Genomic DNA, 26,326 nt, shown 5'->3' with positions numbered 1-26,326 from the left:
TTGTTTATTTTGATTGAGTCATAATAAGATTTTTTGTCGTTATACATATATCAAATTATATACATAAACATATATGTATATGTATAGCTAATTCTATAAATTATACTTACACTGGTTAATTTTCGGTCTTATCGTCTCGCACACAACATGATTGTTCTTTTCTACTTATAAATGACAGCAATTTAAGAACGTTTCTGATAAGAAGTACCTAAAAGTCAAGAAGCAAAAAATATTGAGAACAAAAATATGCGAATTGAGGGAAGGGAAGGAAGGACAAAATTTTAATTACTCACAGTTACACTTTTCTACGGCATTGTACATGGCACTAATAACTAAGAAAGTATAATAATGGCTGATGCACACGGAAGAATTGATTTAGTATTGTGTGCCATAAAGTAGCGATGGTGACCTCTTTCCTCTAGTGCAATCGATATACACACTTCGATATACACGCACGAATTACATAAACTCACATTTACTCATACAGGTCCATAAACCCACACACACACACACACACACACACACGCACATATATATGAGCGTATGTACTCTTCGAATGCCCGATCCATTTCACTTCCTCTCTCGTCGCTCTTTTCTACTTGTCTTCGCTGAATTAAAATGCCGGCTGAAAGAGCTTCTATACTCCTTCATTTTGCGTCTAAAAGCAAATAAACTTAAGCAATATTTATGTACACATTATAAAAGTATTAAATGTTGGAACGTTATTCATTGCTTGGCTATTGATAACATTTATAAAAAAGCAACGTGCATTGATCAGTATATTGATTAGTATATATGTTCCGTTTTGAGATCGAATCTGACTTGTCGCTTATTTATTTTGTACACATATATAGATTGATTTTTGTTTGTTATTCTTTATTTACATTTGAAATTGACGTTTTGTTAATAATTATTGGTTGTGATAAACATCACTACATGTCTCAGTGGTCGAATTTGATAAAAACACCTATCCTGGATAATACGAAGGTCCAAATTCGGACCTTGGCTGGGGTAATATTTTTCGTAATAAGTTTTTTGCAATAGTTTAAGACGTTTATTAATATTATTGCTAGTATATTCAATTTAATTTGGAATATTACTATTCAGTTTTAGTTTAGAACTGTGTTTCATGACTGATAAATAATCGATGCACAATTTGCACAATTCGAAAATGTAAATAAAAATTTATGCATAAATATTATCAGGCATTAAGATCTGTTTTGACCAAAGGACGATGTTAAGTTAGGACCGTTTTTCAGTCAAAGTGAAAAAGTTACGAGATCTATAAATAATATATCATACGATTACTCAAGTGGATTCGAATGGTAAGCGTTTATCTTGGGGAAACATCAAAATCATGAGAAAGTTCGCCTTCGAATTTTCTCAGATTTCTTAGATTTAAATCTAAAAAAATGATTATATAGAATTTTTTCAATAAATACTACACATTTTTTCGGGATATATACACGGAGAAAATTTTATATTAAGTTTTAATACAATTTTAAATTACACTTTACTACGTCTTGTATTTTTGATAGACTCTCACAACATGATTCCGACTTAACTTTTACTATGATAATACTAATTTTTATCACATAAATAAAGTAATTATTTTGTTAATCCATATTCTAACATGAAAACAGTTAATTTTTACTATGGTACGCAAACAAAATTTGCTAGGTATATTTGATTTTGTAATAAAAAATGTTTACTATGAAAAAGTGTAAAAATTACGTTATATTATTGTTTTTAAAAAAAATAACTATAGCTTTTAAATTTATAATTTACATGAAGACCGCAGCTACTACCACATTATAGTAATTTTAAATATAAAATTTTCTCCGTATAATAGTATCCCACTAAATAAGAAACATTTCAGTAACGTTCTGAAACATTTCAGTAACGTTACAATGTTATTGCAATGTTACTGAAATGTTTCAAAATGTTTCTTGTTTACTGGGATAACGCATATTGGAGGTATTAAAAGTATTTAAAAAAATAACGTTTTTTAAGTTTTATTAGTGCTGCGTTTCATTTGACGTTCATAACGCTCGCGACCATCATTTGTCCTTGCTTTTTGATAAACAACAAGGATAAAATGATTCCATAAGCATTAAAAGCGTCTAATAATACGCCTGCGTATTCTATTCCTGCTATACGCCTTCGGTATACATATAGAGATCATAACAAAATAATGAAACAGTGAATACAGCAGTTATATCTTATTGCGTTATGCATTTATGACGTATTGTACGTCTTGTAGGATTTCTCTTCTCAAAAAGAAACGTTCGCGTGTTTAAATGATACAATCCTTATTGCTCAATTCTTGTCTTACTTTTTCTTATTTTTTCAATAAATGTGATAGCATAAATATGATAGATTTATTTGTTTTGATCACGATTTCTCCCATGTTCTCGATGTTTCGCCAAGATAAGCGATATACCATTCGATTCTACTTGAGTAGCCGTTTAATGTAATATAATTTATAAATCTCGAAACTTTTTCGTTTTGACTGAAAAATAGCCCTGACTTCTCCTTTAACACTTTTCGCTTATTTGTATTATTCATCTTGATAAAGTATTTTCTTTTGTTTTTTGATTGACTACCGGACAGAGAGAGTCTCTAATTTCTCTGTTCTGCAGTCAATCAACAGTCTTAAAAAATCGTACCATAAATGAAATATCACCTTACGGTTGGAGTTTTTCCGAGTCAATGGTGCACTGTTATTGTCTGCTCGATCTCTTAGACTAAAAACCCTATTGAATTGCAATATTGTCTGATTTTGATTTTGTGTGCTATTTTTAAGATGGAACGCATAGTTGATCAAATTAAATTTTTTTTTTACAGTTACAATACATTGAACCCAAATCAATTTGCATATCGCAAAGGATCGTCCACTTAAACAGCATTAATAAAATTTCTTAACAACATTTGACAAGCGGCAGATTTCGCCGTAAGGTCACTATATGCGTCTTTTTTTATTTTACGAAGTTCTTTGACTTCATTTGTCATCGTATATTAATCGAGAAACTCAGAGATATTGGATTTTCCTGCGTTGGCTGTGCGCATGCCTTTTTTTTATAGGAGACAGACGGTCACGGACCTTATTACACATGTCAAATCCACTGTCAGGAACATTAAATCTAGTGTCCACAGGGCTCAGTTCTGGATTTTTTATTTTTTGTCCTCTATCTTCTGCACTGAGAGAAAAATGTTTGGAATTTGTAACTATAACTATATATTACTATAATTGTGATTATTACTACTATAATAATCACAATTATATCACAATTATATCATCTCGTACAGAGCCCATAATGATGTATTAGCCTTACCCTTATGGTGAACTGTATTGTTCAAGCGATCATTCAGATGCTATATTATTGAGTTCTGGAATAGTATTTCTTCTGAGATTTGCAATGTTACCTCTCTCAATACTTTTATGCGTAACTTTATTATCAACTTCTTAACGTTGGATCATCAATTTTCGGTTTTGCTAATTATTCTTAAATCTTTAAGATAATCTAACGAAAATATGTTTATTTCTTGCTGGACTACATTTATATCATACGATTGTTCACTCTATCTGAATTATACATCCACACGTACATACACATACATGTACTACATGAATCTGTACAGATAAAAACACATAAAAGAAACAAAACATATAGGGTAACTCCGGTTATACGCCGCACCTGTTAAAAATTTAATTTATTATTATTTACTATGTTTATAGTAAACGAACTTTATAGTAAAAACTTTGTACTGTCTACTACTATAAAAAAAGTATTAGAAATCCGAAATATTTATTTTTCATATTAAAAAATAAACTTTTTGAAACTCTTACATTTTGCCATATATCCCATAGGGATGGGATATATGGCTACCCATAGGAGGAGAGGGGATATATGTAAGGTATGAAAAATTTACAAATAATGTATATAAATAAGACGCATAATAACACAGTAACTTATAAAATATGTTTATAAAGTTTTATTAAATAATAAGACTGGTAAATATGTATATGAAGTAATAAATAATAATTATAATCTTCCTACACATATATTACAAGTGTTATGACATGAGGTACATATTTCATATAATGCGTTTATTGCATTTAGTGCACTGAACTCAATCTGCGCACTTTGTATGCTTTGGGCATAAATCCCGCTCGCTAAAAATGCCATATATCCCAAACAGATGTACAAGACTACAAACTAAACAAAGAATACGAAAGCAAAGCATTTGTATTGTATTTTGCTACACAACATGCTTTACTATTCCACTACACGTATGCATCACGAAATAACCACTAAGTTTTTTACATGCCCTACATTAATCATTTTATGTAGATTATAATTTATGATGGCGTTACTTAATATTACAGTGACAAATCGATTCAACTCACAATAAATTCATTAATATTGACAGTAAGAAGCTGAAATCATGACATAATACTAATATAATATAAAGGCATGTAACAGAGTAGTTGCTGGAAAATTATTTCCACCCCTTCTATTTTTTCTGACTTCTGTGGTGTAAATCCCATGCAGTGCGGCGTATTTGCCGGAGTAGTATCTTAAATATATTTTTACAAAAATGCATTCTACATTAGCTGTTATTAAAATTGAAAAATGTTAAATGATAAAGAAAACTTGATACTTTAGTTCTCTGTGAAAATAGCTGGGAGAAAAGTGAAGCTCATTTTTTAAAATAAAAGATGTGATACTTATGGAAAAGAGATTCGGGAAAATACATTTAAGCGATTTCTAAGTAAGCTAAATAGAAAACTATTTGTCATCCATATTCAAAATCGTATATAATAGCGAAACCATGTATGAAAAAGAAGAAAATTTTTAAAAATATTCCGGTGTTTTTTCACCCCTTTTTTAAATTTACCTGAAATTCCCCGTCACTAATGGCATTGAGACTAGAGTCCCCGAGCTGTCCGAAGATATTTCATGGTGATTCACGGCCACATCCTGCAGGACCGGTAATATTCCCAGTGCCGGGATAGGGAATAGGAGGAGAAGGGAGCAATGGGAGGGATGCGACAGCCACCCCCGATGTAAATCACCCTCCGTTCTTGTCGGCCGGAGAGCGAGCAAAGTGGATGGGAAAGCCCAGGACGTCTCTCTTTCCAAAAAATAATTTCGACGAGCCGGCTTTTCCATTAAAAAGTTTGATTTGCGGATTCGTAGTCGGCGCATCTAACCTAATCTACTTTCTCTGAGGAAAAGAAGTTTGTCATTTATCTTGAAAGTGTAAGGAGAAGAAGAATAGAGATGACTCTTTGGTTATTTTTTGATGTTCGTTTTATTTTCGTTTTGTTTCTGTAATGTTGCGAACATGTTGCGAAGTACATTTTCGTTTAAAATTCTGAAACTTTCGAGGTTCTGTACCGTGGCCATATTGGACAATGACGTCAGAATCGAGAAATCGTGCGTCATATTTCTTTGTAATGAACAAAGTATATAAGAAGAGCGAAAGGAATTAGAAGTTTCTTTATATGTTAATTTTATATTTCTTATCCTAGCTATAATAAAATTCACGTGTTAAATTGATAGTCAAATTCATTGTTGCCTTTTCCACTATTCTGCTTCTCTCGCTTTGCTGTTTTTGTACCGCGAAAGTAACTGTTAACATAAGATGTTTTGATAGCTCACAAAGGTGAGATTAATCTGTATAATTGTATATTTGAATAGGTACAGTACCTAACATAATATTAAAAGTTAAATATCGCGAGCGTAGAGCGCCTTTATTATCTGGTCTGATAAATAAAATAGCGACTGGATTGTATAATAAAATATTATACAATAAAATTAATTTATTTTAAATCATATTATAAATTTCTAAAACTGTAATTTATAATTTATTAATTATAATATGAAGTATAGAAGTAATTAATAGAGGAGAAGGTGGTATTATGGCCAGTGTAGATATTGTGGTCTTAATATCTCCGCTATTATATAACGAATCTTAATGATTACTTATGAAACTATTTGTTCCGTAGCTCGCTGTTACACCATGACGCTAATATACCAATACACGATAATCAGCACTTACTATAATGCATTTTTACTTTCAAGTATCTCGTAACGTTTTTAAGGTACGTTTTAATTACATCTAATTCCTTATTTTTCTTAAATTTAAACGTATTATCACGAATATATGTATATTTAAGTTTGTTGTTTACTATTTTTTTTTACTGTATATATTTTGAGTTATGTAAATTTAAACAATGGCATTTTGCTAATGTGGCCCTTTATGGGTATTGACTACTCACGACCTTTTTTTTGACCTTTTTCATATCAAAATAATTATTTGATAATCGATTGTATCTCTATTGTTAATCTATAGTTTATATTACGTGTACGATTTTTAATACTGAGATTTTAGTACTGAGCAGCTTATACATGCAGACGAAGTTATGTATATACATTTATTTGCATACATTCTAAAATGTTTTACTTTTTTGTTAATTTTGTAACCAAACCAAGATTTTTTAAATTATTTTTGTAGAAGGCTCTGGTTTCCTTCGAATCATTAATGCAGTGTCGCCACATTTTTATAAATAAATATCCTATGTATAATAAACGTTTCGTAACTTTAAATTTAGAATCAATTAAATAACACTTTGACGAATGTAATCGTTAAGTTTTAAATTTAAACTATTATTATTAACCAAGTTATTGTATAAAATGTAAATAGGAGACTGTAATATTACCATCTCCTCTCTATTTGTAATACTTAAACGCTAATTCTCGATTTGTACTTTTAATTTTTCCAATTAATTAGAATAAAATTATATTAATTAATTAGAGAATTATGTTTAGACTTTGTTTTTAAAATAATTAAAATTTTTTATAATAATTCGTGTTTTATTAATTTCAAACGCAGATTTAAACTCTTTCTACATTTATTAATTTTTTTAAGCATTTCTGAGTGGTGAGAATCGGCAAGGTGATTTTCATTTATATATTTGTTATATTCATATCATCCCTGATTTATGCTTTGAACTGAAAATAAATAAAATTTTTTTCATCCCCTCACGATATAGAAAAGTTAAAATTAAGAAATTTGGAAATTGTTTTTGGAAGTTCAGAAAGTAAAACAACATTTGTTTTAGTCAAACATTAAATTTTCGTAGCATTCATTGTTACGGAATTAGAACTTTTTCTTTCCTTTTTCCGAATTCGGTACTTACAGTGTCTTTTCACTCCTTTACCGTCCGACACCATCTTTGGGTCAATTTGAGGGAAGAGGTACGCGGCCCTCAAAGTCCCGTCTAACTTTAAACGACTTCGAACCTCCGGCACCTTGTCGTCGTCAGGATGAGAAGAGTCATTCTTGTCGTCCTTGTCATTCTCATCGTTGTCGTAGGCATTGGCCTCTCTTCTCAATAGCACAGTTTGCAAAGTTGCGATAGTCGCTGATAAAAGTTACGTCATTTACTTCTTAACCTCCACTTTTTCTCTTTTACGCTTCCTCAAGCAAAAACCGTGAGAGATACTTACATGCATAGGATGCTGGGCAAGAACTGAAAAATGAGAATGAAAAATTCAGAGAAAAAGGTAGTTTTGTTAAATACTTCGGATTAAATTCTTTGAATATTAGACCAAATATCGCGCGATATAAAATACAAATATTTTGTAAGTTTTGTTTTTTTGCAGCGTTCCATAGGAATAACTAGAATAATTTTTATTTATTTCTTTATTGTATTATTTTATAATATTTTCACAAATTATATTTTATTCACAGCGGACGGGTGTCTTCTAGAGGTTTTTTCTAGTCTCAAGCGCTATGGAGTGGTGTCTAATCGAACCGTGTTTAGTCGTGTGCAAAGTAACGATAAAAGTAACTGTAAAATTCGTTATCATTACCAAAAAAATGCAACTATGTTACTGTTACAATTATAAAAAAAAAGTAACGTAGTTACCAGTAAATTTATCAAAAAAGTAACTTGTAACTCTGTAACTTCGTTACAAGTAACAAGTTACTTCCATTCCCTGATATATAGCATAATATTTTACGTAATACCTATATTTGTTTTTATTATTATCAGTAGAAGAGAGTGAGAACACTGTGAATAGTTAAAGGAAAAGTTAAGTAAAGATAGTGTCTTTTCATCCTTTTACTGTCTGACCATCTCCGAGACAATTTAAAGGAAGAGATATGCGGCTATCAAGTTATTTATTAATTAATAAAAGTTTTGTTTAAAAGATACTCCAGTTATTTTATCAAATTACTTAATTATTAATTAACTTTAAATAATATATATTATATATATTTATATATACTCTTAATATAATAAACTGTAATTCTTAAATTTTTATCAAAAAACAAAACTTTTGCTGTTCACAAATACTCACGCGTTACTACGCGAAGCAATACTAAATAAGTTTTGTTTTTCTGTTTAAAATTATATTTTATATTATAATATGTAAATGTCAATTATTGTAGTTTAAAGCAAATATTCTCTGAATGAAAATTTCTATAATTAATAAAATCTTCGGTTTTATTTAACTTTTCTTGGAAATATTCGCGCGCGCAATTGGTCTATTCTTCTCTCTACATTAAAATCATATATTCTTTAAATAATATGTGTTCTATGGTCATGTTATAGTTATTAGCGTCTACCTCAGACCAACACTGAATGACAGGTTATCATTAATCTAATATACTACAATAGTATCGTTCGCGTTTATTCAGTGTTCGCAATTCTCCTAAATATGTAGAATTTTCCATTATTGAAAGTTGGATTCATTGTAGTTGTAAAAATAGATTAATATATATATTAATTTAGTTTATTTGATGAACACGAATTACGTCTTTTTCGTGTTCAAAGATGAGGCTGAATGATATAGGATGCTTTTTAGCAACAAAAGATAGACATACGCTGTGCACAGTGTGACACGATAGTACACTATGTTGACTTATAGCTGAAACGTACGTTGTTTAGCTTTTTTATTTTACCGCCAGAGTGAAATAAAAAAAAGATTTCGTAACATCTATATTCAAATATATCCGAATCTCGATCCAAATATAATCTTAAAACTTCTTATTACAGTATCACTTTTAAAAAAATTAATGGTAACATAATGTAAAATGTATTACTTTTTATTCGTCAATTACAGTAATTTCTTGAACTATTATAATCTCGTTTTTTTTTTTGGAGAAGTCTGTGGTAATATTTATGTGCCGTTGGTCAAAGAAATGTCTCTAATCTTTATTTTTGTCACTATATATGTTATACGTTAAAAGTTACATTTTCAACATTCTTTCTCTCTCATTTCAATGTTAACCTACCCTAGAATTTTGTACACGTCAAGTTCGGTACTTCATTATACCAAGAAATTAGACATTTCCATGGTAACTTATTGAAGAACCACCTTAAATATAACAACAAATTATGAATCGATCAAAGGCTGCAGATTAAAGTATTGAACAGGCGATAATTATATAAATAAGTCCAAATTATTATATAAAAAGTAACGACAGAAGTAATTATAAAATTTGTACCGTTACCGTTACGAAAAAATGTAACTCCGTTACCGTTATATTGTACCAAAAAAGCTATTATCAGGACCCATATTCTGTACACGACTATCAACGGTGTCGGTATCGTTATGTAGCGATAGCCAATGAGAATCGCGCTTTTTTTCTAGGATAGCTCTTGCTATTGGCTATTGGCTATCGTTATAGTTATCGACACCGACAACTGTCGGTATAGACGTGTACAGAATATAGATTTAGGCCATTACCGAAAAAAAAAAAGAGTAACTTGTAACGGTAACAGCGTTAAGTCCATCACACAAAATTACATAAGCTGCATAACCATAGCATAAGGCCTTCTATGTATACCAATGAGCATCTTATGTAAATCAACATGGCGTTTTTATGTTGGATGCTTATTGGTTCAGTGGCCTTATGCTATGGTTATGCATAGTGGTTGGAAACATTAGACGATTTGACAGTTCGGACAGTTCGATTCTCAAGTTCGAACGTTAAATAGTTCGGACTAAACGTATATTCGAACTATTTTAACCCACTTCAGAGCTGAAAGTTCGAATTTATTACATTCCAAACTCAGACATAACAAGTTATCCTTAGGGTTAACCTGAATATGACTGAATATGACGCGACTTTTTCTTTTCGACATTTTTGTAATGTTTGTATATTCAAGTCTCGTGAAAAACTGCTCTTTTGTTTCCAAGGCATACCATATTTGTTTACTGTCCGAACCATCCGAACTTCAGACATAACGAATTGACGTTTCATACTGATCACTGCTTAAGCTCGGACTGTTCGTACTGTCCGAAATATACGAATTAGATGCTCATTTTTTCCAACTTCGAACTATTTGAATAGATCGAATATTCAACATGTTCGAATCTTTTGCCTGAGCTCTAGTTATGCAGCTTATGTAATTTTGTGTGGATGGCCTTTACAAGTTATTAATTCCTTCCATTGATATTTGAATATATCTATTTTGTATTAAAAATTAGCACAAAAATGGATAAATTGGAAAAAAATGCATAGTTTAATATAAATAAAATACGTTAAATTTAACATAAATTTTCAATTATGTACTAATTACTCCATGAGTATTGACATATTGATAAGGAAAAATCCACAAACTAGTTGAATAAGCTAGGAAAGAAACATCCAGCGTTCTTGAAACATTTTGTATCATGTACGCGAAATCTAGCATTAAGATGCGGTATGCTCAACGTATATTGAAGGAATGACAAGGATGCTTTTTGATGGTTGCAGAATCCCTGGTATGCGTAGTACGGGCGTAGGGCTCGTTCCGGGACTAGTGAAGGGATCAAAGGAGGGTCGTCTGACCGCTCTTGAGCGGTTCAAGGGCCGGTGAACACGAAAGGGCGAGCAATCACCTTGCCGACGACCAACAACCCTCCCGTCCGTCACTGTCGACGAACAACAGAACAGGTTCGTACATATTTCTTGTAATAGAATTATATATAACTTATTATTAATTGTATTATATTTATCTCAGAACTTATTTTGCCTATGTAAGCGAGATTAACATTTTTTATCTTTAAAATGTTTTTATGCAATTAAAAATGCAATTTAAAACAAATTATTTTCGCACTCGTGTAGGAATAAATTAATTTTAATATATCAATAACAGCGAGCGCTTACTATTAAGTTAGCTGAACGCAGCTGTACTGAATAATAATTCTAGGTTGTTGCTTTTTATTTAATTATGTATATATTATTGCATATAATTTCTTCAAATATTTACATTATTTTCATTGCTTGAAAAAAAAACTGGAGTTTTTTATCTTTCACATATTCAAAAAAGCATCAATTGTGACATTTGTAAAAAGGTTATACTAAAAAAATATGAATGAAAATATTTTAGAAAAGATATTTAGATATATATTATGGATATCTAGATATTAGTTCTTTGGTTTTTTGTTTTACAAACTTTAAATATGCATGTTAAGATATTGGAATATTGAGTTTTGGGATGCTCTATATGTAAGATATATATTATATGCTTTTTATATTCTCTATATGTAAGATGCGTTATATGAAACAGGATAATTTTTATGGAACGCAAGGAAAGAATTAACTTATTATTACATAAAGGGTGTGAATTATGATATCGACCTGCACATGCAGTCGACATTTCACATAGCTTTGGTGGTAGATCGATCATCCCTTGTAAGTGGATATTTGCGTTGGAAATCGTGGAAAGAGTGTAAATGGGTTAAAAAGATATCGAAAACTTGAGAGAAGAAGAGGAAGAAGGGCTTATCTCGATGCATAAGAAAGAATATGGAGTTCTATGTTTTGAATGGAGGGAATCTGATTGCTCGGTTAAATGCGTTGTAAACAGAGTTATTTGTCATCAGAGGAGTTGTCGCATCTTCCATCCATAGTAAGTTCTGAGGGTGGTCTTAAGCAAGAAATCATTTAAAACAATTAAATTGGTGTTATATTAATTATAACATGTTTATTAAGGCTCGTATGTGGTCATCACAACTATATTGAATTGTGATATTAGGAGCGAAAAATAACACGTTAATCTTTGTTACGTTGTCATTTGTAAATGACAATTTGGATAAAACTAAATGATGAGACGGCTTTAAAATGATTTTAAAAATGGACGAAAGTTCTTATCCCCCTCCCGCTCTCTCCGACAGTCAGTAAGGGTCCCGAGGGTCACTGCTCACGAATCTGGACTCAGATTTCCAAAATTCAAGATGGCGGATTCAATATAGAGGACGTCGATCCAGAAAATTTAAAATTTGAAAATAAAAAATATATTGCCGCACTCTGCGTAAAATTTCAAATATAAAAGGTCTCTTGTGATTTTCAAAAGGGTTAAGGTATTTCAAATGAAACCGACATCATCGCTTTATTTTCTGTATGCAGTAAAAACTTAAATCTGTTGTATCTCAGTGAAAAAAATCCTATTTGGACGTTTCAAAATGGAAATTAAAGGGTAAGACTTGTACTTTATGGTACTTTGTTTAGTTTTTGTCGGTAAAATTCTCTGTAACCAGAAGAAAATTCCAATAATGCCCTAAAACAGCAATTTTTGCACTTTTAGGTTAGAATATCTCAAAATCCTGACGTGATGGCGTCATTCTGAGGCCAAATTTGGATTCAGCGCACCAAATTCCTCCAGAAATCAATATAAAGTTTCATGTGATACCCTTTAATTTTAGACCTGTGTAATTATTATACTTTGCCTATATATTAATAAAAAATATAATGCGTATAAAATAATAATGATATTTCGTTAAATTATTATTTTTTATATTATTAACTGACAAGTATTTAATTTTAAAAATAATTTCGGTATTTTACGATTGATACAATTGTGGTATCTTTTCGCGAATTCTATTGGAAATTTTAAATTGTTAAAGCGGTTAAGAACAAACGAAACATACAAAATCTTGGCTCAGGTTATAGTAATATATACATAAATGTAAGTGTAGGTTATTATACTAGTTCTATAGATATATAATATATACCAGGTATATTATATTATACATACAATATAATATATGTTTTATCCTCTTGCATTAATTATATGAATATATATGATAAATATAATAAATAAAAATATATTAACCCAATCGTGTCATATTTTTATATTTTTTTTATATTTTTTGTATGTCATGCTTTATCCTGAGACTACTTTATATGTACAATTTAAAATTTGTAATGAATACAATTTGCGACAGAATAATACAATTGTATGTATTGTAATACTGATGACAATGAAATTATTATTAAAGTTAAGTGTTGTCAGTTAAAGCTCTAAAGAATAATAATATAACATTATTATTATTATATTATTTTACATGTCAGATGCTTTTATAATATGTATACAGGGCATCCCGAAATTCGAGAATATTATTATAGCGTGAAACTTTGTGAAAAATTAAGTAATATTAAATAAAACAAAACTATAAGCCATTTTTTCCGTAAAGTAGTTTTTTAAGTATGAACATTTAAAATTTGACTAATCATAAGCATTAGTTAAAAAGTTATCTATTTGTGTGAAGTGCATGATATTAAACACTAAACAAAACATTGCCGCTGTACGTAGACTATCGTACGGACAGATGACTTTTTAATCAATATTTACGATTAATCAAATTTTAAACTTTTATGTTTAAAATACTATTTTACGGAAAAAATGGCTTATACTTTTATTACTTAATTTTTTACACTGCAGTATTACTCTCAAATTTTGAGACACTCTGTATAGACGCAATTACAATAATTATTCAATTGTACTGAGAAATTGGCAGTAATTTTTTATTTCAATTCTTTTGTATGGAGGACGCGTGTTGCACCTGATATATTTTTTTTAAAGTTAATTTTATACAGTACATCATATTATATTTTGTAATCAGATACATATATTAAAATTTAATAATTCGATCAAAATTTAACATCAAAATTGATTAAAAGTTGCTTTATGATCGAGGGGGTAAGCACTCAGAAAATAGGTGTATATCTGGACTTCGGACTTCAAGACTTCACCGGACTTCATGGATTGTCACGGACTTCACTAGACTTCACCGGACTTCACGGATTGTCACGGACTTCACTGGAATTTACCGGACTTCGACGAACTTTACCAGACTTTATCGGACTTTGAAGAATTCGTGAATTCATCGGACTTCATCGGAATTCATCGAACTTTGCTGGACTTGATCGGACTTCGAGGAATTCAAAGGACTTCTGGCAGATGTACACCGGAATTCAAGAGTGGTTATCCCCTTGTTTATTATTTGTATTAGCGTTTATTATTGTTTGTCTAAAACAAAAAATAAGTAAATAAGATAAAAGTCCCAGTGATCGAACACGTGTACATATCTATTGTGGGAACACTTACACTAAATTTATTACTATTAATCTCAAATACTTTTTTTATTACAATATATTATAATTTGACTGTATTTAAAGATTATAATTAAATTATAATATTATATTTGAAAGGGCATTTGTGTGTGATTAATAATTATATAAACAAATAAATGCTTAGACATAGGTAGATGTTCGGTCACTGAGACATTCACCTTATTACAGATAGATTGGACAATTATATAAAATTTATATGTTACGTAATATACAAATATTATTTCGGAAGTCGCACTGCGCTATATCAAAATGACGAAACTCAGCTGTACTTTCGAAAACCTTGTTGTCCATGTTATTATTCCAAGTTTTTATCTGCACGTTGTTAAATGCGATGGCGGGCTTTCGAGAAAACTTTCCCATCTTCTCCGGTAATTTAAAGCGGTCAGACGTGTTTTGTTCCGCTTCAAATACGCAGAGGTAAAGATCGCGAAGTTTTCGAAGTAGATCGGTATACCAGGCGACTTTTTGAACTTGTCGAAGAATGTCGAGGTCCTGCCAAAGAGACCAATCCTCGAACGGAGGATCACGGGAGTTGGAACTTGTACGGAAAAACCCTCGGGCAGGACCATGCCGTGACTAGGAAATGTGGTCCTGCCTTACGACACATTTCTCAAAGCGTATTCAGAGAGCACTTATGTTTCTGAGAAATGTTACAATGAGCGCAAACTTCTACTATCGAATACTATTAATATTTATGATTAAGCAATTGCAAAAAGTGGGACAAACTTTCGACTACTTTCGACTACGATCATATATAGAGCTCTGGTTTAAAATATTTTATTTTACTTATATGAGAGGAAATGTTTTAAATTAGTCATATAGCCTAAATGAAATCAATTTTACATTGATTTCACTTAATGAAAATCAATGTAAAATAAATATTTTCACATTGATTTTAATAAAAATTATAAAAAAACAAAATTATGTGAAATTTAAATTATAGAACTAAAAAAAAATATTAAATATAAACGTGTTTAATTAAAACATAAGTAAACAAATTTGTAAATGAAATTAATGCGCAATATGAAATAAACAAAATTAATAAAATTGAAATGATATATATAATTTTGATTTGTATATATTATGTAATTTTAAAAAGTAGTAAAATTAGATAAATATTAATAAATTTGTTAAGTTTTATTAAAAAGATGATGAAAATAAAATAATACAATTAAAAGTCTGACACTCAAGAAAAATGCCAAATAAGACGGAATTATGTAGAATAATAAAATAATATTAAAATTAAAATAAAATTACGCCGCCTACAAGGGAGCATGAAAAATAATGAAACGGAATTCTTTCCCTGAAGTGCGGTGCACGCGTTTCGAGATTTCTTGGCGACTAGTCATGCTCATCGTTCAGCCCTATCTTCCTGAGAATGATTTATCTACCCCATGAGAGGGTCAAGATGATCAATCTATATCAATCGCAACTGCGTGATAAAACCAAAAGCAATTTCTTCCGTAGAGATAACGGCTTGTCTTCTCAACTAGCCTCGTAAATGGGTTAGCGACACGAAACCTGTCTCTACCTAAAAATCACCCCCTCGATAATGCTTTTATCGTACTTCTCTCATGCAATAGCGATCCGTATGTTGCAGAGATTTATTTACTCAGAATCCGTATTTACGAAAATGTCCATATTTACGAAAATAGTTTAACCGTTTTATCGACTTACATGGAGAGATGGATATTTAAATAGCTAGTCAAATAAATACATAGAGATATAACATTTTTATTCCAAAACTGGGACACAGAAATTTTATAATATTTATACAGAGTACGTTTGAGAAACTTGTTTTCGGGAAATAATAGTGTTTCGAGAAATAAAGACTAAAATATGTAAAAAAAAACTCTTGGGCAAATGGAAAAAACTTGTTTTAGAAAATTTTTATTTTTAAAGAAAGTCAAATACGCAAGCTCTTTGAAATGAAATTCCACGGACGCTATTGCGAATTCTCGACGTGTGGTCCTGCGCATTGCGGAGGATTACTACAAAGAATAAGTTACGAACTAATCGCGGCGTTTCTTCCCGCGACAGCATTTTCTCAGACTACTCAAACCCTAAAGGCTTATAATCGTCGGTGCTTTTCATTAATTAATGAAAATAATTAGCCGACGAAGAGCGGCAGATGTCGCAGTCTATCTGCGATAAGGATTCGCGACAACTCGAGGAGTCTCAAGGGGATAAGTGCGATGCAGACGGGTTGTTCGGCTAGTTTTCCCGGTAGGGGGGGCAAAGAGATAGGATGATGGGAGATCGGAAGAGACGGAAATTCATTTCCTTAATGGAGACTGGAGTACTGTATACCTAACCGACGGTGATTAAACAACCTCTCCCTCTTTCGCTCTCCCCCTCAATCACCCACCAATATATGATATACGCGATGCGGTACAAAAAAGATCTCGGTTGGACAATTATGCTGGGTGTTGTTGTTATGTCGTTTACAATTACACTGTTAAATACACATAGTGTCAAATTTAACCTAATGTATCGAGTTGCCACTGCTCTTATTAAATATATCGTTATTTTATACTAAAACGATTATTAAATTTGACTTTATATCGTGTCAAATTGACACTGTGCAGTGCCAAATACAACCATTGTTTTAGTATAAAATAATGATATAATGGAGTAGGAATAATGACGATTCATATTAGGTTGAATTTGACATTATAGATTTAACAGTGTAGATTTATAGTTTTAAATAATTAGAGAAGTGTGTCATACTGAGAGAAAAATTTTTGATATTTAACTGTAATTAGCCGAAATTCATACTTCGTAGTCCGTTTTTTATTTCAGGACCGTCTCAAGGCGCAATGTTTTAAGGTGTTAATAAAGATATCTGATTGGTTCATGACATTTTAAACACTAGCTTAAGACCATCTTGAAATTTGACAACGTTTGTGGATTTCGCTCATAATTTTTCTTCTTTAAATTTAAAGATGTCATTTTTCTTTCCATAGTCATATGGACATAAGACGTCATAAAACGAATAAAGAACCAGAAAAATTGGGAAAATAAGACGCAAATTTCTGAATGAAATTTTGTGGAGTGGATTTCTCATGCGCTTATAAACTGTGTCCATATTTTGATCTTATCGATTTCATCCAGATAATCATATGATAATTATTGCGGATAAATTGATTACGTGAATTCATTCATAATTGACACATAATTCACATTTGATAACAATGAAAATTACTTCTTGAGATATTAATTTACCATTAAATTATTTTGTTTATTATTAGTCATATTGGATAAGTTTTCAAGGATGCATTGAGCACGAAACATGAATAATAATGCTAACTAATTAAGAAGCGAGTTATAATTATTTCTTGAATTTTAATCGATAACACGTCGGGATGTCAGTAATTAAAATAAATAACTTAAGGATACTGGTCTCATTCAAATACAAAGCTTTCAAATAAAATTGTGATGCAACTAAAAGTAAGTTATACTGCGAGTTTCGCAAGCTTTATAAACGAGACGGAAACGAAAATGCTGTTAGAAGGGTTGAGAATCACAAGAGTTGGAGAAAGGACTGGGCTTTGTTACGAATACTTCGAGATTTAACAGCGAAGAAATAATGGGGAGATTTATGTTTTGTTATACTTAGGAAAAGTCAAGTAATTAGCGGATTTTTAACAATTCCCTGGGTATTCTGAAACCATTTTTCCCATAACTTTTTACACAATAAGAAAGCAAGAATAACGATTGATACTTTTTAGACGATTAGAATATACATCTATCATGTCTATATGATATATGTCTATCAATCTAGAATGCCAACATGAACATAATCACATAAGACACACGGAGGATTTAGTGCTCTTTTTGTGCTAATTTGTTGCTCTAATCCTGATTTTGTTGCTCTAGCCGTTTAACAAGAAATTTTTCTGCTGGCTTTTAATATAGTTAGAACGTACATTAAAGAAAAATAAAAACGCTTACGCTATAATTTAGTGTGCTAATTATGTGCTTCTAATATACCATAATTTAAATTTCGGTGTGCTACTGCGGTTTTAGAAATATGGTTTTCGAAATATGATATATTTGATAGGTAGTCGAAAATTTTCTAAGTCCCACGTCGAAAATTTTTTAAGAGTTCCAGGAGTTCTGATTATCGTTTTGGGCAGTTCTCGACGAGTTCTATCGAAAAGTATCAGGTGATAAAGCAATTCGGTCAACGATATTCAAGATACGCGAAATTAAAGAAGTAATCAAAAATTGTTTTTTTTGTTTTTTAATTTTCTTGTTTGTCAAAATTGTTTTTTATGTCTCAGAAACTCTAGGTATTCACTAAATGAAGCTATTGAGCTGCTCAGAACTATTCGATCTCGAATTTCGCTGAGAAGTTAGCACCCCATTTTTTAAAAATTATTAAAAAATTGTTATTAACTGAATATCGCATTAAAAAATACAGAGAACTCTTCGTCTCGTTAAAAGGAAGCAGGAACTCTAATCAGAACTATAATTTCAATATTGGGGTGCTAACTTAACATACGCACGAAATAGTAGTCCACAGACTAGTAATTTTCACAGAGAAACAACGTAGAGTTCTTAAAATTGGATTTATGCCCATTTCCACCAATATACATTAACTTTAATCTCGGTTCAACTTACTCTTCGTCTTTTTCTAGTTTAGAACTAGAAAAAGACGAAGAGTAAGTTAAACCGAAATTAAAGTTAATCTACATTGATGGAAACGAGCGTTAGATGTCTAATTAAAACGTTATTGTTATACGAAAATTTACGTGTGAGATATTGACGTAGTAGTATACATATAGTAATGTGTCCATGACACATAAATCGTCTGTGTATAAAATGTTACTTTCAATATAACTAATCGTCTTTATGACTCCTTAAAAGGAATATAATATTAATTAAACATTGGATTTATAATGGGTTTTTTTTAATGGGTATTTCAGATCATTGAACACTAATCTGATATTAAAGTTGATTAAAAATGGTAAAATCAATATGGTGGATATAAAAATTAAAATAATGTTCAAACTTTTGGAGCAATTCATGTATGGGATAGTTTTGGAATAATTCATGTATATTTTTCAATTTAAATTTATGAGCTTTGACATCAACTTAATTTTACCGTTTTGAAAAGCTCTTTAGCTTTTGAATAATATAATTGAAAGAGCTTTTATGCAATATATAGATCCTATATATTAATCATGAGTATCTTTCTAACTATAATCGACACAATAAATTCCTTTTAAGGATTGAAAGTTCTAACAACATAACTTGATTTTGATTGCAATAAATCTTTTCGAACACATTATATATTGTAGTTATATTATTAAGTCAAAATGTACTAAAAAATAAATGTACCTTTAATCTTTTGTATAACTTTAACTTAAAAATTTTTTTTATTGTGACTTATTAGAGGAATTAAATAAACGGGATTATATTCAAATCTTGAAGAACTTGAGAAACTTACCTTCGTTCTTGTGCTCGAGTACAAGTAATTTTTTTGTCAAACAACATATAAAAGTGACATTAAGAGTGATGGACATGTTTTTCGATTGAGAATTTGTGACAAAAATTGAATACGTTCAATTAAAGGTGGAATTATATGTCGTTAATTAGGATCGCCATGTTAACTATTTTATTGGCGAAGCTTCGATAATACCGAATAATCTAGGAATCGGGCCACCAATTTGCGTTCAAGTCGATAAAGTGCTGATTGGTTGCTTGAAAGGATCGAAGGAATCGAATTTTGCGTTGATCGGCCGCGAGATGGGCCGACAGGTCATAGGGGAATTAATTCCTTCTTGTTCGTTCGATAGCTCTCGCGTTAGGACTCTCGATGTCCGCTATGTCCTCGATGTCAAAGACATGTTTTATCTCGAAACGAACCAATGACGAACGGGCGCGAGACAATTCGAGAATCAGCGTCGGAAAATAACGTTAAATTCTGGTGTTCGACAAACGTGGTGTTGTCTATGATTCTGACAATATCTATGATATGATAACCATAGGACATCGTTTGTCAAGATTTTCTAAAATAAGGAGTGCGAGGGTGCAAGAACACTCACATCCTTCTTTCCTCTTTTGTGCGAAATCGATCGAATTATCATTCTACTGTAGGCTTAAAGCTTCTTTATTTTTGCAATTTGATACTTTATGTTTTATCAAAGGGAAGGATATTGAAAGGCATTTTGACGCAATAAATTTTTCTTAGGAAAAAAGTATACTTTTTATGTATCTTGCGACATTTTTATTGTTTATAAGACATACGGTGCACAATATGTAGCTATAGAAGATATATAACACTAAAAGAGCTATGTGCCCTTATTCCTCGTACACTGACCTCTACAGAAACTTTTCAAAAGTTGCTATGTGTAACTGTAGCTTTATTAATTATTTATACATTTACATAGCTGTCCTAGAATTCATGATCACTTAATGATGGTGATAGATGATTGAGTGAACTCGATTTGAAAAGTCATTACTTACTATAATTTTTTAATATTTTTAATTAAACCTCAAATGAAAACACAAATATAATCGAAGAAGTGAAAGCCTTATTCGGTTAAAGCGAATTTTGATGCCTAATAACATTTGTGCGTGAATTTTCCAATTTCCCTGCCTCAGTAGTCTAATTGATAGATAAAGACTCCCATCATGTAAAGAATGTAGGAAATGACCATGTTCGAATCCTGACTGGAATAATACTTTTTGCAATAAATTCTTTAAAGTGATTTAAGATGCTCGTTAGGATTAATAATATATTAAATGCTTGTAAATTTAATTCAATTGAGGATTATATTCTAAGATTGACAAATACTTAATCGGCACACAATTTGCATAAACTTGAGAAATTGTAAAATTCACGCAAAAATATTATTAGGCACCAAGATCCACTTTGATTGAATAAGGTCTTCACTTCTTTCTGTGTTATTTACGCATGTCGATCGATTTTTCACTTATTATTGCTCAAATAAAACGGTTACTCTTTTTTATGCGTATGGAAAATCCATTTAAACTCACAATCAGCTGAAACGTACATTTTAATTAATTTATATTAATATTACCTATTAATTTTCGTAAAGAGTCTAGCTCGTGTAATGCTGCTCATTTACGATTACGTGAAGTTATCATGTGAGCCTGGAAAGCTTTTTCTTTCTTAAAAAAAAAGGAATGGAAAAAGAAGACACGAGAAACTGATGAAAATGTGGTCGAAACTCGATTTAGCGCTTAGTTGATAGGGGTTGTAGTGCAGTGCACGAGTAGATGTGTCCGTACGCAGTGGGACTCCTTAATTAATTAGCGTTAATTAACAAACGTGCGGCGAAGCTGTTGCACTCTGTCTCACGCCCGTCCCCCGGTCCATCTTCACTCACCCCGGAATTCCCGTAGGATACCGAAGTGCTGCCTTTGAAGTTGCACCCGGTTGCAGGTCGTGGGAAGGGGGACGCCTATTTCCGCGTAATATTCGACAGCGCTTCCTTCCAGCCCCCTTTAAAGGGGACTGTGTCGCTTGCTAATTAAATATCGCTGTCGCGCTAATTTCCACGGCAATGTTTCCCCAATTATTCGAGTACAGTGGAGCCGACATTCTCTTGATTACGCTTGGTTAACGAGATGACACTGTCGAAATAATTATTTTTGAATAGAGTTTCCGCCGAGCAGTTACTTAGATCAGACATTTGTCGCCGAAAAAGTGTAATGCCCATTTTCGCGCAATATAAAATTTATAATCATCTTCGTGCTTGAGGAAGGGGGAATGAAAATCTCCATTTCCACGGAGATCCCCACTTCCTTTATAAATCTTCTGAACACCTTCCATCTGAAATGCAAAGATATAGATAAATATATAATGTCGACGTATAAGTTTAATTTCCAAGATTTCTTTTTTGCTACTTATTCAAGCTTTGCGAAAATCTTTCCTAGCTGTAACGCTCATATCCGCCTCGAATAAGATGCGATATCACGAAGTATCCCGACGATTCTCTTTTTTTTTTATTTTCTCTTTAGTCTTACCCGAGGTTTTTGTGTTCGACTTGTCTGCCTTTTTTCTCTAGGGAGTAATTTTTGAGTGACAAATTGTTGCTGCACGGTGCTCGTCGAAGGGGCGATTGCAAGAGACAAAAATGAGGGAAAAAGGGTGGGAGGGGGAGGGGATGGATGGTTGTTTCGCTGCCCTCTCCGCACGACGTTACGTCACTCCGGCATTACTTTGCGCGGAGATGCGGCGGCTCGACGCGCGAGGCCATGCGGACAGAGAAGGGAGTAGGGCGGTGGAGAAGGTCGATCAATATCAAGCTAAGCGTTCAGCACCTACCAACCTCTGTGGTGACCCGAGCAACGACACGTCCCGCTCGTTGCAGCCGAATAGATTTCGCGAACATGACGTGGAAAACCGCGACATGCTCCTTTCCGTCTGTCAATAAATTTTTTCAAAAGTAACAGTTCGTTTTCTTTTTCTAATATATGTACATACATATGTGCATATAAACATTGTATTTTGTTAATATGAATCATGTACCGATTTTATAAATCCAGTCAAGCAAGTATCTTCATCCCCTCATTAAACTGAAAATACATTTATGCTGGCCTTGCTTTAGATGGGCATATTTAATCTATACAGGATTGGAAATGTTGTATTATAAAAGTAGTGTTATATCAGAATAGTAATATAATATGTATTATAATATTTTGTAAAAAGTTATTTAGAAAGTAACGATTCATTACTTTTTCCATTACAATTTTTGTAATGTTACAGTAAAAGATAATAAATGTTAAAATTATATTTAATAATTAGTGTTAATTGTAACAATCAATATTAAAATTAAAATCTCTAAGTTAGTCTCTATACAGGATAAGCCATTTAATTAATACAGTCAATTTTCTCCGAAATTATTGATACGAAAAATTGTTTCAGATAAAAGTGGAACGGTTTTGAGGGGGATATTTTGGTCGTACTTGGACGTATATATTTATGTTGGTCTTCTTCTAGGTCTCTTTCTTCTAAATTTTTTTTCTAGATGATGTCAAAAACATATGAAAGTCACCTTCACTTTTTTAAATGGAATTATATGATTTTTCTCAGGGAATGGAAAGTTACTTTTTAAAAGTAACAAGTTATAGTTACTCGTTACTGAGTAGAAAAAGTAATAAGAGAGAGAAAGAGAGAGAGAGAGTTACCAAATTTTAAAAGTAACTTGCTTCAGTTATTATTATTTGAGAAAGTAACTTTTCCGTTACTCTTTTAAAATCGACGACCACCAATCACAACAAACGGGTGCCTAGAGACTTTTTAGTCTCAAACACTATGAGTGGCTTAAGTGTCCAATCGTGTACAAAGTAATGATAAAAGTAATTGTATAAAATTTGTTACCGTTACTAATAAAATGTAACTACGTTATTAAAAAAAAGTTACCAAAGCAGTTACCAAAAAATATAACGCAGTTACCAGTAAAGTTACCAAAAAAGTAACTTGTAACTATAACTTCGTTACAAATAATGAGTTATTCCGTTATAAATAACGCGTACAAGTAACTTGTAATTATAATTTCGTTACGAATAACGAGTTACTTCTATTCTCTGGATTTTTTTACACGGTATGATTCCTCTAATATTATTCTTCTTTAATTATATAAAAGTATTAAATTAGAGATATAAAAAAACCGATGGTTTACAAGACATTTTATATTTTGTTCTTGCATATTTTGATATAAAATGTTAAATATCGAACCTAAACTATTAACTTTTTTATTATAAAGTACTTTAATACTTTCATGAACAGAATAATGAGATGAATTAATTGCTTTAATATGCAGAATAATTAAAGGAATCATATTGTGTCAAAAATATCATACAATTCTATTTAAAAAAGGAGGTAATCTTTATATCTTTTTGGCGTCTCCACCTAGAAGAAAAACAACATAACCGATATACGTCCCCCTTGAACCGCCCCACTTTCATTTAAAACATTTTTTCCTATCATAAAAACCAAGCGAGATATTTCAGATGCTCGAGATAGGTGGATATCCTGTATACGGTTTTCCATTCCTTTTATGTCTAATTATACTTTCCTTTATGTGTACAAGCATGGATAAGAATAAAAGTTGTAGATTTGTTTTTCCACACAAAATTTCTTGTTTTTTTTTTATGTTACACTTGTTTTGATTTTTCTATTTCTGAGTCTTTAGCTTTACGATTTTTCTTTTTTTTCCTACTTTGTTAAATTCTTCATGCGAGAAAATCGGAAAATCCATAAAATTTTATAAAATTTCCTAAATTGCTTACAACAATAAAAAAAATTCGTTTGAAACATTCGCTTGCTTTAATAAATAGCCTTGAAAGCTGAAATATTAATCTTAAATATAAATAATTTTCCATACCCTTTATATCTAATTATACATTTCTTTATGTGTATAGGCATAGATAAGAATAAAAATTGTAGATTTATTTTTACATACAATTTTTTTTTAATGTTACATTTATTTCGATTTTTAATTCTTGAGTCATTAGTTTTACGGCTTTTTGCTTTTTTTTTACTTTTTTATGTCATGTTTGTTTCAATTTTTTTTTTATTTCCAAGTCTTTAGTTTTATTCGTTTTTTTTACTTTCCTTAATTGTTTTTTTCTTTATGCAAGAAAATAGAAAAATTGGTAAAATTTCTTACATTCTTTACAACAATAAGAGAACTTATGAAAATTTATTTTTCCTTTGTTTCGATGAATAGCATTGGAAACTAAAAATGAGTTTCCAATCATCTTAATTGTTCAAAATGATAATTCAAATTAATTTCGTTTCCCTTATGTGTATTTAAATTTTAATTATGTTTTCTTTTATGTACGAGCATAGAAAAGAAAGGCTGCTATTCAATTTTTTGTTTTCTTTTTATGTTATATATTTCAACTATTTTATTTCTCAATTTTATGGCTTTTCATTTCTTTTACTATCTTTATCAATTTCTTTATATGAGAGTGTAGAATAGGATGTTCATAACTTATCGGTGAGCGTAAGTATATATATGAGCACTATTTCATTTCAGTGAGCATTCGACTCACTAGCACGCAGTGGTGCTCCGCGCGCGACCGAACATCCGGGCCCTACTCATCACATTTTTTCCGTACACCTCACAGATTTGTTGATGAATGTGGACTGGTTTAATGTTCTTCGCATTGAGGAAACGAATTACAGACCTAATCTCACAAATGGCGGGATTTTCAATTAACTTCGCCATTCCAAACAAGTACCACGAATCGTACACAACGCTCAACTAACCCGAAATGGCGTCAACTCATTCTCAGTGGGTCAGAGCAAATACCGCGCATGCGCGTAACTATATTCGCGGCGCTGCGGTGGCAGGAAATACAAACGGAACTTATTGTGGACGTACCTCGTATTTTAAAACACAAATTATAAGATAAATGAATAAAATGTGGGTTAATTTAACACATCATAAATGTTAATTTTAAAAAAATATGCTTCCACGGTTTGTTTACAAACTATGTTGATATTATCTTTTTTTGTATTAATTTTCTTACGTAATATTTGTGTAACCTTCGAACATATTCATCTTATGTTAAATTAACCAAAAATTTTAATGAACCATGTGGAACATGCGATTTATATTCGACACATTTTTTCAACAATAGAAGTAAAGCTTTGGCTAGATAGAATAAAAAAAAATCTTTGAAAATTTATTTACGTAATCCCCTGCTGAGAAATCTGAGCTAGTTTTCGGGGCGGAACAAGCTGTTGGAAATTAGAACCTGCATAACACAGCATATGCATATGCGCTATTAGAAGACAGACAAGTCCCTTTGTCCTTAAGTCACCGATGCGAATTAGCAGCATATTCTACATTTATTAGCGGAAGTTTATAGTACCTAAAATTCGATAGTTTCTGACGTCACGGTTAATTTGAAATGC

At 31.3% G+C, this 26,326-nt stretch overlaps 1 protein-coding gene across 3 annotated transcripts in view; it reads left to right on the top strand.

Moving 5' to 3' along the window:
• The window catches only part of rho-5 (rhomboid-5), a 109,323-nt gene that overhangs the window by 6,510 nt on the left and 76,487 nt on the right, over nt 1-26,326 (top strand). For all 3 annotated transcript variants that reach the window (XM_018517871.1, XM_018517872.1, XM_018517870.1), the window contains exon 2: nt 10,780-10,959. The gene's annotated coding sequence lies outside the window, so the exon portion shown is untranslated. The remainder of the gene's footprint in view (nt 1-10,779; nt 10,960-26,326) is intronic.

This window comes from Trachymyrmex cornetzi, unplaced genomic scaffold, assembly GCF_001594075.2.
Source record: "Trachymyrmex cornetzi isolate Tcor2-1 unplaced genomic scaffold, Tcor1.1 scaffold726, whole genome shotgun sequence".
Taxonomy (NCBI): Eukaryota; Metazoa; Arthropoda; class Insecta; order Hymenoptera; family Formicidae; genus Trachymyrmex; species Trachymyrmex cornetzi.
Note: the sequence above shows the minus strand (reverse complement) of the source record. Positions and strands in the feature narration are given on the sequence as shown.